The sequence below is a fragment of the Hippopotamus amphibius genome, chromosome 3 (genome assembly GCF_030028045.1).
Source record: "Hippopotamus amphibius kiboko isolate mHipAmp2 chromosome 3, mHipAmp2.hap2, whole genome shotgun sequence".
NCBI lineage: Eukaryota > Metazoa > Chordata > Mammalia > Artiodactyla > Hippopotamidae > Hippopotamus > Hippopotamus amphibius.
Genome location: NC_080188.1, coordinates 96,441,640 through 96,457,058, shown reverse-complemented (window position 1 = coordinate 96,457,058; position 15,419 = coordinate 96,441,640).

The window sequence follows — 15,419 nt, the reverse complement described above, 5'->3', positions numbered from 1 at the left end:
AAAACCATATGATCATCTCAATAGATGCAGAAAAAGCTTTTGACAAAGTTCAACATCCATTTATGATAAAAGCTCTCCAGAAATTGGGCATAGAAGGAAATTACCTCAACATCATAAAAGCCATATATGAAAAACCAAAAGCCAACATCGTTCTCAAGGGGGAAAAACTGGAAGAATTCCCTCTAAGAACAGGAACAAGACAAGGGTGTCCACTCTCACCACTATTATTCAACCTAGTTTTGGAAGTTTTAGCCACAGCCATCAGAGAAGAAAAAGAAATCAAAGGAATCCAAATTGGAAAAGAAGAAGTAAAATTGTCACTCTTTGCAGATGACATGATATTATATATAGAAAACCCTAAAGACTCTACCAGAAAACTGCTAGCACTCATTGATGAGTTTAGTAAAGTAGCAGGATACAAAATGAATGCACAGAAATCTCTTGCATTCCTATACACTAACAATGGAAGAGCAGAAAGAGAAATTTAGGAAACTCTCCCATTCATCATTGCAACAAAAAGAATCAAATACCTAGGAATAAACCTGCCTAAGGAGGCAAAAGATCTGTATGCAGAAAACTTTAAGACATTGATGAAAGAAATCAAAGACGACACAAACAGATGGAGAGACATACCATGTTCCTGGATTGGAAGAATCAACAAAGTGAAAATGACTGTACTACCCAAAGCAATTTACAGATTCAATGCAATCCCCATCAAATTACCAATGGCATTTTTCACAGAACTAGAGCAAGAAATCTTATGATTTGTATGGAAACGCAAAAGACCCCGAATAGCCAAAGCAATCTTGAGAAGGAAAAATGGAGTTGGTGGAATCAGGCTTCCTGACTTCAAACTATACTACAAGGCCATAGTGATCAAGACAGTATGGTACTGGCACAAAAATAGACAGGAAGATCAATGGAATAGAATGGAGAACTCAGAAGTAAGCCCAAACACATATGGGCACCTTATCTTTGACAAAGGAGGCACGAGTATACAATGGAAAAAAGACAGCCTCTTCAATAAGTGGTGCTGGGAAAATTGGACAGCAACATGTAAAAGAATGAAATTAGAACACTTCCTAACACCATACACAAAAATAAACTCCAAGTGGATTAAAGACCTACATGTAAGGCCATACACTATCAAACTCCTAGAGGAAAACATAGGCAGAACACTCTATGACATCCATCAAAGCAACATCCTTTTTGACCCACCTCCTAGAATCAGGGAAATAAAATCAAGAATAAACAAATGGGACCTCATGAAACTTAAAAGCTTTTGCACAGCAAAAGAAACCATAAACAAGACTAAAAGGCAACGCTCAGAATGGGAAAAAATAATTGCCTATGAAACAACGGACAAAGGATTAACCTCCAAAATATACAAGCAGCTTAATACCAAAAAAGCAAATAACCCAATCCACAAATGGGCAGAAGACCTAAATAGACATTTCTCCAAAGAAGACATACAGATGGCCAACACACACATGAAAAGATGCTCAACATCACTCATCATCAGAGAAATGCAAGTCAAAGCCACAATGAGGTATCACCTCACACCAGTCAGAATGGCCATCATCACAAAATCTGGAAACCACAAATGTTGGAGAGGGTGTGGAGAAAAGGGAACTCTCCTGCACTGTTGGTGGGACTGTAAGTTGGTACAGCCACTATGGAAAACAATTTGGAGGTTCCTTCAAAAACTACAAATAGAACTACCATATGATCCAGTAATCCCACTACTGGGCATATACCCAAAGAAATCCATAACCCCAAAAGAAACTTGTACCATCATGTTTATTGCAGCACTATTTACAATAGCCAGGACATGGAAGCAACCTAAATGCCCATCAACAAATGAATGGATCAAGAAGATGTGGCATATATATACAATGGAATATTACTCAGCTATAAAAAGGGATGAGATGGAGCTATATGTCATGAGGTGGATAGAACTACAATCTGTCATACAGAGTGAAGTAAGTCAGAAAGAGAAGGACAAATATTGTATGCTAACTCACATATACGGAATCTAAAAATGGTACTGATGAACTCAGTGACAAGAACAAGGATGCAGATACAGAGAATGGACTGGAGAACTCGAGGTATGGGAGGGGGCGGGGGGTGAAGGGGAAACTGAGAGGAAGCGAGAGAGTAGCACAGACACATATATACTACCAACTGTAAAATAGTCAGTAGGAAGTTGTTGTATAACAAAGGGAGCCCAACTCGAGGATGGAAGATGCCTTAGAGGACTGGGGCGGGGAGGGTGGGGGGGGGACTCGAGGGGGGGGAGTCAAGGAAGGGAGGGAATACGGGGATAAGTGTATAAAAACAGATGATTGAACCTGGTGTACCCCCAAAAAATAAAAAATAAATAAATAAATAAAAAAGATGTGTTACATATATACAATGGAACATTACACTGACATAAAATGGAACGATATTGGGTCATTTTTGGATGGACCGAGAGTCTGTCGTACAGAGTGAAGTAAGCAAGAAAGAGAAAAACATACATTGAATATTAACACCTATATGTGGAATCTAGGAAAATGGTAGAAATGAACCTATTTCCAAGTCAGGAATAGAGTCGCAGACTTAGAGAAGAGACATGTGGACATAGTGGGTGAAGGAATGGGTGGGGAGAGTTGGGAAATTATGATTGACATACATACACTACCATGTGTAAAATAGATAGCTGGTGGAAACCTGCTCTATTAGCACAGGGAGCTCAGCACAATGCTCTGTGATCACCTAGATGGGTTGGATGGGGGGAGTGAGAGGGAAGTCCAAGAGGAAGGGGATATATTTATACTACAGCTGATTCACTTTGTTGTACAGCACAAACTAACACTGTAATGTAAAGCAATTATATTCCAATAAATAAATAAATAAGTAAATAAAGTTCAATACAAGAATAAGTTATTACACTTGTTATCATATGTGTACCCTATACAGGAGCAGCTACATTTAAAAAAGCATATATTAACAAATATAAAGGGAGAAATTGATTCTTAATTCAATTTTTGTTGGCTGTATGTTTTTAGAAACATGTCCGTTTCTTTTGATTGTCAAATTGTTTGACATATATGTTTGACATTTCTTATTTTGTTTGTGTTCTCTGTTTTCTTCTTGGTGAGCCTGGATAGAGGTTTATCAATGTTGTTTATCATTTCAAAGAACCAGCTCTTGGTTTTATTGACTTTTTCTACTGTTTCTTTAATCTCTATTTTATTTATTTCCTCTCTGATTTTTAATATTTCCTTCCTTTTGCTGACTTTAGGTTTTGTTTGTTCTTCTTTTCCTAATTCTTTTAAGTGATAGGTTATGTTCTTTGAGATTTTTCTTGTTTTCTGAGGAAGGACTGTATTGCAATGAATTTATTTCTAATAACTGCTTTTGCTGCATCCCATAAATTTTGTATGATTGTGTTTTCATTGTCATTTGTTGCAATGTATTTTTTAATTTCCTCTGATTTCATTGGGTTTTTAGTAGTATGTTGTTTATTCTTCAAGTAATCGTTTATTTTCTCATGTCTTTTTTTGTGGTTAATTTCTAATTTCATGACATTGAGGTCAGAAAAGATGCCTGGGATAATTTCTATGCTCTTAAATTTGTTGAGGCTTCCTTTGTGCCCTAGTATGTGGTCAATTCTAGAGAATGTTCCATGTGTACTTGAAAAAAATGTGTAATATGGGTTTCTTGGATGCAATGTCCTGAAAATAATGTCTAACTCTTCTATTGTATCATTTATTATTTCTGTCGCTTTATTGATTCTCTGCCGGGAAGATCTGTTCGTTGATGTGACTGGGGTGTTACATTCTCCTACTATTATTGTATCCCTGTCAATTTCTCCTTTTATATCTGATAGTGTTTGTTTTAGGTATTTGGGTGCTACCATATTAGGTACGTATATGTTGATGGTTGTAAAATCCTCTTCTTGTATTGATCCTTTTACCATTATATGATGTCTTTCTTTATCTTTCTTTATGGCCTTTTTTAAAGTCTATTTTGTCTGATATGAGTATGGTGCCCCCCACTTTCTTGTCATTTCTGTTTGCATGAAATATTATTCCCCATCCCCTCCTTAACTTTCAATCTATGTGTGTCCTTTGCACTAATGTGTCTTTTAAGCAGCATATCATACGCTCTTGTTTTTCTTATCCAGTCTGCCACTCTGTCTTTTGATTGGAGCATTTAGTGCACTGACATTTAAGGTAATTATTGATAGATATGTATTTACTGTCATTTTAAACCTTGTTTTCCTATTGATTTTATATTTCTTCTTTGTTCCTGTCTTTTTATTTTTGTTTTTCCTTTTGTGCCTTGATGATGTTCTTTTGTATAATACTTTTGTTCTTTTTTTAAAATCTATTTTATGTTTTTTATTTGTGGTTACCCTGTTTTTCAAGTATGTTAACCCCTTCTTTTATCTACTTGCCTCAGACTAGTAGTCATATAGGCTCAAACACATTCTAGGGGGGAAACCTACATTTTTTTACTCTCCTCCCCCACATTTTATTATTTTAATGCCCTCTTTTACATGCTTATGGTCATTCTTTTGCTGTTTATTGTGGTTATCATCACTTTCACAGAATTTTTTTTTAATGTTTTAATCTGTGTACTGGCTCATTTAAGTGACTTATTTTCCAATTATGATTTTTCTCTTTAGTATAGATTCTTATTTCTTTTCTATTTAGAGAAGACCTTTCAATATTTCCTTTAGGATAGGTTTAGTTTTGCTGTATTCTTTTAGTTTTTGCTTGTCTGAGAAATTCTTTATCTCTCTTTCTATTCTAAATGATAATCTTGCTGGGTAGAGTATCCTAGGTTGCAGATATACCCCTTTCTGGGCTTTGAATATATCTTGCCACTCCCTTCTGGCCTGTAATGTTTCTGTAGAGAAATCAGCTGATAGCCTTATGTGGGTTCCCTTATAATTAACTCTTTGTTGTTCTCTTGTCACCTTTAGAATCCTCTCTTTAACTTTTACCATTTTTATTATATGTCTTGGTGTAGGTGTGCTTGGGTTTATCTTGTTTGTGACCTTCTGTGCTTCCTATACCTGGCTATCTGTTTCCTTTTTTAGGTTTGGGTAGATTTCGGCCATAAATTCTTCAGATATGTTTTTGATCCACTTTTCTCTTTCCTCCCCTTCTGGGATCCCTATTATGCATAGGTTGGCATGCTTTATATTATCCTTTAGGTCTCATATCACTTTCATATTTTTTTCATTTGGCTTTCTGCCTGATGTTCTGATTTGGTGATTTCCATTATTCTACCTTCCAGGTCACTTTTTTTTTTTTTTCTGCATTATTCATTCTGCTATTCATTACGTCTAGCTCAGCTTTTGTCTCTGCAAATGAGTTTTCCAATTTTTCTTGGTTCTTCTTTATATTTTATAGTTCCTTTTTACAGTACTCTGCATTTCTTTATTTCTTCAGTATTTTTATTATTTTATTTTTGAAATTGGTGTCCATTACACTGGACACACCTGCTTCATTGTTTCTTCTTTCAGGAGAATGGTCTTGGTCTTTTAACTGGGAGTGGTTCCTCTGCATCTTTATTTTACTCATAATTCTCTCACTCTGTGCATGTAGGAGAAACAATTATTTACTGTGGTCTTGGTGGGCTATTTGTATGTGGGATCATCCCTGTGTAGCTTGTGTGGGTTCAATATATTTGATGGAAGGGCTGTTTTTAGTATGGATACCTGTTGCCTCTTTCCTCACTGTGTGCTTGTCTTTATCTCCTTGATAGGGGGTGTTCAGATGTGGTGGCAGGTGCCCAGTCTTGTGGTTCTTGGTAAGAGTGGATGGCTCAGGCACACCCCCAGGGCATACAATGTGAGTGGTGGAAGCTTGTAACCACTCCTGGGATAGAGGAGGGAGTCATTAGTGGCCCAGGATCATTCCTGTCTCCCGGGAGGGAGTCAGTAGAGGCATGTGACCACTCATTGGGCATGGGAGGGCATCGATGGGGGCTCTCAACTGCTCCTGGAATCAGAGAAGATGGCAGTGGAAGCTTGTGACTGCTCCTGGAGCCCATGCATGCAGTGTCTTGCCCTCTTGGAGCACACAGAGGAAAAGGCTACAGTCTAGATCCCCTCTCTCCTTGTTCACCCCCTAAACAATGCAGACTGGCCTCTAAGGTGGCTCAGGCTTTGCATTCCAGCCATGGTCGCACTGAATTCCTGCCCCCAACCCCCGTCTGTCTCCACATAGCCAATCCCAGTCCTCTGCCCGGTTCTGACCTCTGGAGCCTGAGTTCCAGCACCCAGCCCCTGCCAGCAGTGATGGACATATGTGTCAGCCTGGAGAGTGCAGGGAGGTGTCACTGACCCATCTGTGCATTTCTCCCTCTGCTCTGGCTGCTGCAAACAAGATTCTGCATTCTCCTCTGGGGCTTTGAAGCTGCCCCTCTGTCCTTGCTAATCTCCCGACCAGTGAGGGGGCTTCCCAGGGTGCAGGAACCTTTCCTCTTTCACAGCTTCCTCTCAGCGGCACAGGTCCCTTCCTGATTCCTTTCTTGCTTTCTTTTTTTTTTTTTTTTTTCCTACCCAGTTACATGGAAATTTTTTTTGCTGCTTTATCAGTCTAAAGTCTTTTGCCAGCCTTCAGTAGGTATTCTGTCTGAATCGTTTCACATGTAGTGTATTTTTGTTGTAGATGTGGGAGAGGGTGAGCTTCATGTCCTACTACACTGCCATCTTGATTGCTCTTCACCATAGTTTTGATTTGCATTTCTCTAATAATTAATGATATCAAGCAACTTTTCATGACCTATTGGCCATCTGTATGTCTTCCTTTGGAGAACTATCTATTTAGGTTTTCTGCCCATTTTCTGTTTGGGATTTGGGGGTTTTTTTGTTTGTTTTTGAGTTGTATGAGCTATTTGAGAATATACATTCTTTTCAGTGCAGCCACTATATAAAACAGTATGGAGATTCCATAAATAAACTGAAAATAGAGATACCATATGATTCAGCAATCCCACTCCTGGGTATACATCCAGAAAAAACAAAAACTCTAATTCAAAAAGATATATGTGCCCCAATATTTATAGCAGCGCTATTTACAACTACCAAGATATGGAAACAACCAAAGGGCTCATTAACAGATGATAACTTAAGAAGATTTGGTAAACATACATACAATATATATTTAATATTTAATATATATAAATAATTAAATATATATGTATATATTTACACAAACACACATATATATTGTGGAATTTTACTCAGCCATAAAGAAGAATGAAATATTGACATTTGTTCCAACGTGGATGGACCTAGACAGTATTATGCTAGAAAAATGAGTCACAGAAAGACAAATATTATATGCTATTACTTATATGTGGGATTTAAAAAATAATACAAATGAATCTACATATTGTACAAAGCAGAAACAGATTCACAGATATAGAAAACAAACTTTTGGTTACCAAAGGGGAAAGAGAGGCAGGAAGACACAAATTAGGAGTATGGGATTAACAAATATAAACTACTATACATAAAATAGATATGTAACAATGATTTACTGTATAGCACAAGGAATTGTATTCAATATTTTGTAATTTTGAATCTATTGTAATCTATAATGAAATATAATCTGCAAAAATAGATAGATGATAGAGAGATAGATGATAGATAGATGACAGATGAATGATAAAGCAATTATTGATAGTTACATATGTATTGAAACTTTGTTATTCATTTTCCAGTCATTTTTCTAGTTCTTCTCTGTTCATTTCTTCTTTTTGTTTCTTCCCTTGTGCTTTGATGATTTTCTTTAGTAGTATGCTTGTGTTCCATTTTTCTAGTTTTTGTGTATAGTAGGCTTTTGATTTATACTTACCATGGGGTTCATATATGTCAACCTATAACTATATATATTTGTTCTTAACTTGCTGTCTTCTAAATTGAAATGCATTCTTAAAGATATACATGTTTTTACTCCTTTACCCTACTTTTTTTGTTTCTTGATGTCATATTTTGCATCTTCATATTTGCATTTACAATCTTTGTACTATCTTATTTAAGTTCCATTTCTTTTAGGGTAGGGTTAATATTGATGAACTTTTAAAACTTTTTCTCGTCTGAGAAGTTCTTTGTCTCTCCATCAATTCTAGATGATAATTTTTCTGTGTACAGTATCTTAGGTTGCTGGGTTTTGCCTTTTAGCACTTTGAATGTATCATGTCTCTCCCTTCTGGCCTGCAAATATTCTGCAGAGAAATCAGCTAATAGCCTTATAGAGGTTCCCTTGTATTGTTTTTCTCTTGCTGCATTTAGAATTCTCTCTTTAACTTTTGCCATTTTAATTATGCTGCATCTTGGTGTGGGTCTGTTTGGGTTCATCTTGTTGTGACCCTTTGTGCTTCTTGTACCTGGGTGTCTGTTTCCTTCTTTGGGTTTGGGACGTAATTTCATCAAATACATTTTCTACCCTGTTTTCTCTCATTTCTCCTTCTAGGATCTTATAATGGGAATGTTGGTATGCTTGACATTATCCCAAAGATCTTTTAAACTGTTCTCATCTTTTTATTTATTTTTATTTTTCCTATTGTGATTGGGTGATTTCCACTATTCTTTCAGATCATTAGTGTCTTCTTCTGTATCACTTACTCCACAGTTGATTCCTTCTAATGTGTTTTTCATTTTAGTTGTATTCTTTAGTTCTTTTGTGTATTTTCTAGTTCCATGTTTAAATTCTCGCTGTGTTCATCTATTCTTTTCTTGGATTCAGTTAGTGTTCTTACTACTAATGCTTTGGACTCTTTGTCTGGTAAATTATTTATTTCTGTTTCATTAGTTATTTTTTATGGGTTTGCTCTCATTGTTTCAATTGAAACAAATTCCTCTGTCTTCTCATTTTTCTTACCCTTCTGTTTCTCTATAAAGTTAAGTAAAAGAGTTACCTATTGTGATCTTGAAGGGGTGCTGTTGTGTGAGAGGATACCCACACACTCTGCATGTGCACAACTCACATCATTCCCCAGGATGTGCTGGAAGCTATCACCTTGGTAGGAGGTGAGGCTGGAGATGGAGGGACTAGAGCCAGAGCCAGGCATGAGCCAGCACTTCCCCTCTGCCCAGTGGCCATCACCATCCTACTGAGGTGGGGATCAGGTCCTAAGTTGCTGGAGCAGAAGCCCTGAAGTTCAGGTCTGAGCTGGCTCAGTTTCCTTCAAATGTGTGCCCTCCCCTCTCCCAGTTCCAGCACCCTCTCTCCAGAAGGAAACAGTCCTGGAACAAGGGGAGCTGTGCAGGCTCTTTGTTTGTGATGGAATGCAGGCTTCAGTGGTCCAGCCACACACAGAAGTCCTGGCTTCCTCTGATATGGTGCTTGTGTGAGTGCCAGCTATGGTTGCCCCTACTCTGCTCAGTCATTGGTTTAGATCTGAGTCTCTTTTGTCCCTACAGTTGCCCTTTCCCCTGAGCCTTTGCCAACCCTGCCCTGGTGTGGAGCTGCACCACAGTGCAGGTGGGGCCCATATGGCTTCTAGATGTGTGTCAGGCATGGGCTTTGGGGGTCCAGCTGCTGTCAGAGATTTGGACTGCCCCTAATGTGTCCCCTGTGCCAGTAATGGCTGCCCCTGCCCTTCTCTGATGCCACCTCATGTCTGAGTCACCTCTGCATTCATGGTCAAATTCTTCCCTTGGTCATGGCAGCTTTCACTTCTGTGTGGAGCTGTAATGTGAGGTCAGTGAGACGGGAACATTCATTCAGCTCAGGCTGGGTCACACATCACAGTGGTCATAAGACCTTGGACAGCCACCTTGCAGTTTCTAGTCCACTCTCTCTGCCCCACCTTGGGTGCTAGCCAGCATGCACACTCCTCATGAGCAGAGCCCAGGCTTCCCACAGCCCTCCTGTTAGTCCCACAAGCCTTTTAGCAAGCCAAAGGGGCTTTTCTTCCCTGAGTTGGACAAGATATAGCTGGAACTGCTCACTCCCCAGGGAGGATCTCTCCCTTCTCCTCTGAGTTCCCTCCCAGGAACACAGGTCCTGACCTGGCCACTTCTCTTCCCTTCTCACCCAGTTCTGTGTGGGTCTTCTTACAGCCTTGGCTGTACAATAGTCTTTCTGCTGGTCTCCAGTGAGTTTTCAGTGAGAACTTTCCACGTATAGATGTATTTTTGATGTGTTCATGGAGCGGAAGTGAATCCCATGTCCTCCTACTCTACCATCTTGATCATGCTAGTCTATTGATTGAAATGTTAATATCCAAAACACTCCCTCACAGACACGGCCAAAACAATGTTTGACCAAATGTCTAGGTACATGGTGGCCAAATCAAGTTGACACATAAAATTAACTAACACAAAGAGGTTTAAGTTATAAACAAAAAATTGTAAAACACATCTCCTTTATATACTTGTTATATACATATATATATACTCAAAACTTATTCATAATCCACATGTTAGTTACTGCATCCAATTTAGAACAAATTCCCATTCTCATAGGCATATAGCATAAATTTCTCTTTCAGTGTATGCCATTGACAAGTGATAAAATAATATTGCAAAATGTTTATTATGCTTTCTTTCCAAGCATGATATTGCCATTTAATCTGAGTATGAATTCATAAACTTTTCAGCTAGAATGTATCTTTATATATTTTTAACATAAGAACTAATAATTTAAATCTACTTTTAGCTTTCTTCTTTCTGACACTACATTAATATCAATATTTGTTGTTGTTTTTTTCTTTCCACGGATATACTCAATTCTTTTGTCAGAAGTTTCACTACGTAATTCTGAAAATTACATAAAATCTTTTGTGGCTCCCAAAAGTTCAGTAACAGACAACACATTAGGGAGGGTCAAAAGTCCTACTAATATAAATAAGTCTGATTCCAGCTATTCATGAACATGTTTTCTAGTCAAGCTTTTGCTTTGGCTATTCTTATAAAATCATCGAACTTACACTTTCACTTGTCCCGGCAGCAAAAGATTCATATTCATAATGAAACTGAAGTCTTCTTCATTCTTAATGATTATAGAACCATTTTGAATTACATCATTTATACTACTATTTTGTCATTAACTAGATGCCTCAGTAAAGTATAGTTAAATTATTGATCCATTTTGTGAATTCAGAATATATACAGCTCTATGATCACAACAGCAAAATAGGGTTAGCAATGAACAAAAGTAATACACAAATGATGTGAACATAAGTTATAGAAACAAATAGATTAATGTGGAATTGTAGCACATATACAATCTTTGAAACATAATTACTATTCAGAACTTGAAGATGTTTCTGTATTATATTTGTTATGTTATGCATTATTATCGTTACATTTCAAATTTATGAAATGTATGTAAGCAAACATTTCATTTTATTGTCCTAAATCACCAAAACTCTTACTAACTACCCAAAGACCATCAGGAGTCACCAATGTTTCACAGACTGTTAAGAGACATTGCCTTGGGGGTTCACTGCAGGTATCTCAGGGAATACAACAAAAGGCAAGAGGAAGGAGTGGCTGGCAGAACAGAAGATACCTCATTTCAACAAGAGGATTTAGCTTTTATCTCATTTACATATTGAATTTGTAAGGAAAAATTTACTTCAAGGAATATTTCTGCTTCAAGGAATGTTTTATGTTTAAAAAGCACAATCACTGTTTGTCTATAATATAAATATGAAAAAGATTAAAGATAAATTATTTGAATGACATCATACTGTTAGCTAGTGGCAGAGTTAGAATAAGAATCTAAGGTCTCCCAACTCAACTGGTCTTTTCACATATCACTTTCTCTCCTTTAGAATAGAGGAAGGAAAAAGGGATCCTTTTAGAGCAAAAAGCTACTAACAGTGTAGAAAGAAGGTCTAAGGGATATGCCAAAAGTAAGTAACATGTAGTATACCCAGTAAGACTTCTGTCATGAACAAGATAAAGGATAGAAATATACAGCGAATAGTTTTATGCTACTTTATGCTCTGAGAAAGAAAGAAAATTAAGAAAGTTACTCACATTATATTGTTTGAGGAATTAAAGTGAAGTCTATTTAAGAGATTACCAAAAGGATTAGCAGCTTTTGTTACGCAAAACTGATTATTCAGTAAATTCGATAGATCACCTAAATTTTTTGCTCTGATTGAAGTTATTTCTGTGTAAGACATAGAATTCACTTGTAAGTTCCATTCTCTGAACTTACCATTTCCCAGCCAGAACTACACTAAAAAACAAGTATCAACTGCTGACCTTTTAAATTCATCACTCTTTGTAATTCCAATCACAGAAAAATACTTAGGAAAATGTGGCTCTTTCATCTCTGTGTGGTAGTGGACACACAGCTCTTCCTACAGAAGCTGGCAACCTCAAGTTCCTTTCCTCACTTGTGAGAAATGCTTTGAAAAAGCCATTTCCAGTCAAAGTTCTCAGCCTTCTATTTCCTTCTTTACTTAAAATGAGGAAATGATTTGTAGAAAGGGAAAAAAAACAGTAAAAGGATTCATTTATTGTCTACTTAGCTGGTCTGAATTATCTCCTAATTCACATCTTTCCTGACTTTGGGAACTCCTCAAATCCCTTCTAACCACTTAACAGAACCAGCTATTTTGCAATTTTTTTTTCTCATAACCAAGCTGGGAGTTGATTAAAAAAAACATACTAAACTTTCTTCAACATATGTCAGATACTTAAGCTAAGATTACTGTATAGAAAGGATCCAAGAAACAGACAAAAATAAAAATTGTGTGTGTGTGTGTGTGGCTTATTTAAAACATACATTCAAGACTCCAAGTCTTCATATTACTTATTATTACAATACACTACCTGTAACCATAGTTATTGTTAACATTGAAGCAAGTGCCTTTGCAACCCCAGGTGACCACAGATTAGGAAGAGCTAACATGTATTGAGCATCTGCCACATGCCACTTTATGTTCATCATCTCACTTAATCCTCACCTCAGCCTATGAGGAGGACACAGTTTACAAATGTGAAAAGTGGGACTTAGCAACTAAGTTAAAGAAGTTTCCTGAGGTCACATAGCTAGCCATTAAAGTACAGATCTAGACAGACCATAATTATATTTCACTCTCCCCATAAGTAAAGATGCAGCAAGGATATTACTCATTACATTGATATTTCTTCTTTATAAAGATTTATGGCAGAAACCACTGTTGGTCTCAGTAACAAGAATAATTGAGCTTCTCTTGAGTAAATGATTATTCTTATTCTTATATTGCCTACTAAAAATTGTATAGCCAAATTCACAGCCCTCTTGAAGCAGTGAAATAAAAAGCATTTACCCAGTAAGTCTTCCTAGCATCTTCATTGTGTTCCCATTCTCATTTTCCCTCGAGCCCATTTTCTTCACTTGTGTAGTTTGTGTTTCATTTGATCTTGTTTTATCTTTTGTGTCCATAATTGGTATCTGAAAGTTTTTCTGGAACACAAAAGAGATAAATGTATAAACAAAGAAACAAAATTGGGATGATAGTAGTCTAGAAATGTGAAAGATTATTATTAAAAGATGTCACCCTATGTTGAAAAATTATTTCAGATCACCAGCATAGTGGATAACTCACAAGGGTCAAAGCAAAAATTTATTCTGAGAGACTAAAGTTGTTGGTAGGATTACTTTCTCAAATGTTAGAACATCAACTTTAATCAAAAGAGCTTTGCCATCTCCAAAATAACTTGAAAATTTCAACCTTAGCTTTTCTTCTGAAATTGTCTAGAAAACATGTAAAAATGAAACTCAGTGGTGAGGACAAGGGAGAGTTGGTAAGAGAAAAAGTTGCTGCTATTTTCTGGGTTTTTCCTTCATTGGGCAAAACAGAATGACTAGGTATGTCTCTTTTTTCTCTAAAATTATATACTGGAGTATATTTCATAGCCTAGCATGTAAGTGAATACTTGCATTACTCTTCTCATTTAAAAAAATGAGGAATTGCCGTGGTTTGTGAGGTGCGTCCGCACACGCTTCTGCACACGCCCCAGAGCTGAGGTGCTGGCGCAGCTGTTTCACACCAGGAACTCGGGTGTGAAGGGCCAGGTGCGAGGCCTCTGTATGTGGCCCCCTCTGAGCCAGTGAAACCAGACTAGGCAGCGAGGAAAAGAGAAAAGGGTCCTTCATTAGGAGGGAAGAGTCATCCTGGAGGATAGGAGTCCTTGAATCTGCCATCAGAGTCATTCTGGAGAACTGGTTAAAAACACTGTCCCATCTCCTCTGGACTCAGACTGAATATTCGTCTAATCCAATACTTGGACATTAGTCTGAGGCTTGGACAGTCTTCTATAAACACCTCTATCACCAGGACAAGCAACCCCAAAAGCTTGGACAACCATGAGGAAACAAAGAAACACCATGCAGGCAAAGGAGCAGGAAAAAAACCCACAAGACCAAATAAATGAGGAGGAAATAGGAAAAATGCCTGAAAAAGAATTTAGAGTAATGATAGTAAAAATGATACAAAATCTCGATAACAAATTAGAGAAAGTACAAGAAACAGTTCATAAGAACTCAGAAAAACAAACAGCAATGGATAACAAAATAACTGAAATTAAAAATACTCTAGATGCTCTAACCAGCAGAATGACTGAGGCAGAAGAACGAATAAGTGAGTTGGAAGATAGAATGGAAGAAATAAACGCCACAGAGCAGGAAAAAGATAAAAAAATAAAAAGACTAGAAGACAGCCTCAGAGACCTCAGTGATAACCTTAAACGTACCAACATTCGAATTATAGGCATCCCAGAAGAAGAAGAAAACAAGAAAGGGTCTGTGAAAATATTTGAAGAGGTTCTAGTGGAAAACTTCCCCAACATGGGAAAGGAAATAATGAACCAAGTCCAAGAAGCACAGAGAGTCCCATACAGAATAAACCCAAGGAGAAATACACCAAGACACATATTAATCAAACTAACGACAATTCAACACAAAGAAAAAACATTAAAAGCAGCAAGAGAAAAGCAACAAACAACATATAAGGGAAAACCCATCAGGATAACAGCTGACCTTTCTACAGAAACTCTGCAGGCCAGAAGGGAATGGCAGGATATACTGAAAGTCCTGAAAGAGAGAAACCTACAGCCAAGAATACTTTACCCAGCAAGAATCTCATTCCGATTTGAGGGAGAAATCAAAAGCTTTCCAGACAAGCAAAAGTTAAGAGAATTCAGCACCACCAAACCAGCCTTACAACAAGTGCTAAAGGAACTTCTCTAAGTAGGAAACACAAGAAAAGGAAAACACTTACAAATACAAACCCAAAACAATTAAGAAAATGGTAATTGGAACACACATGTCAATAATCACTTTAAATGTCAATGGATTAAATGCTCCAACCAAAAGACACAGACTGGCTGAATGGATACAAAAACAAGACCCTTCTATATGCTGCCTACAAGAAACCCACTTCAGACCAAGGGATACATATAGACT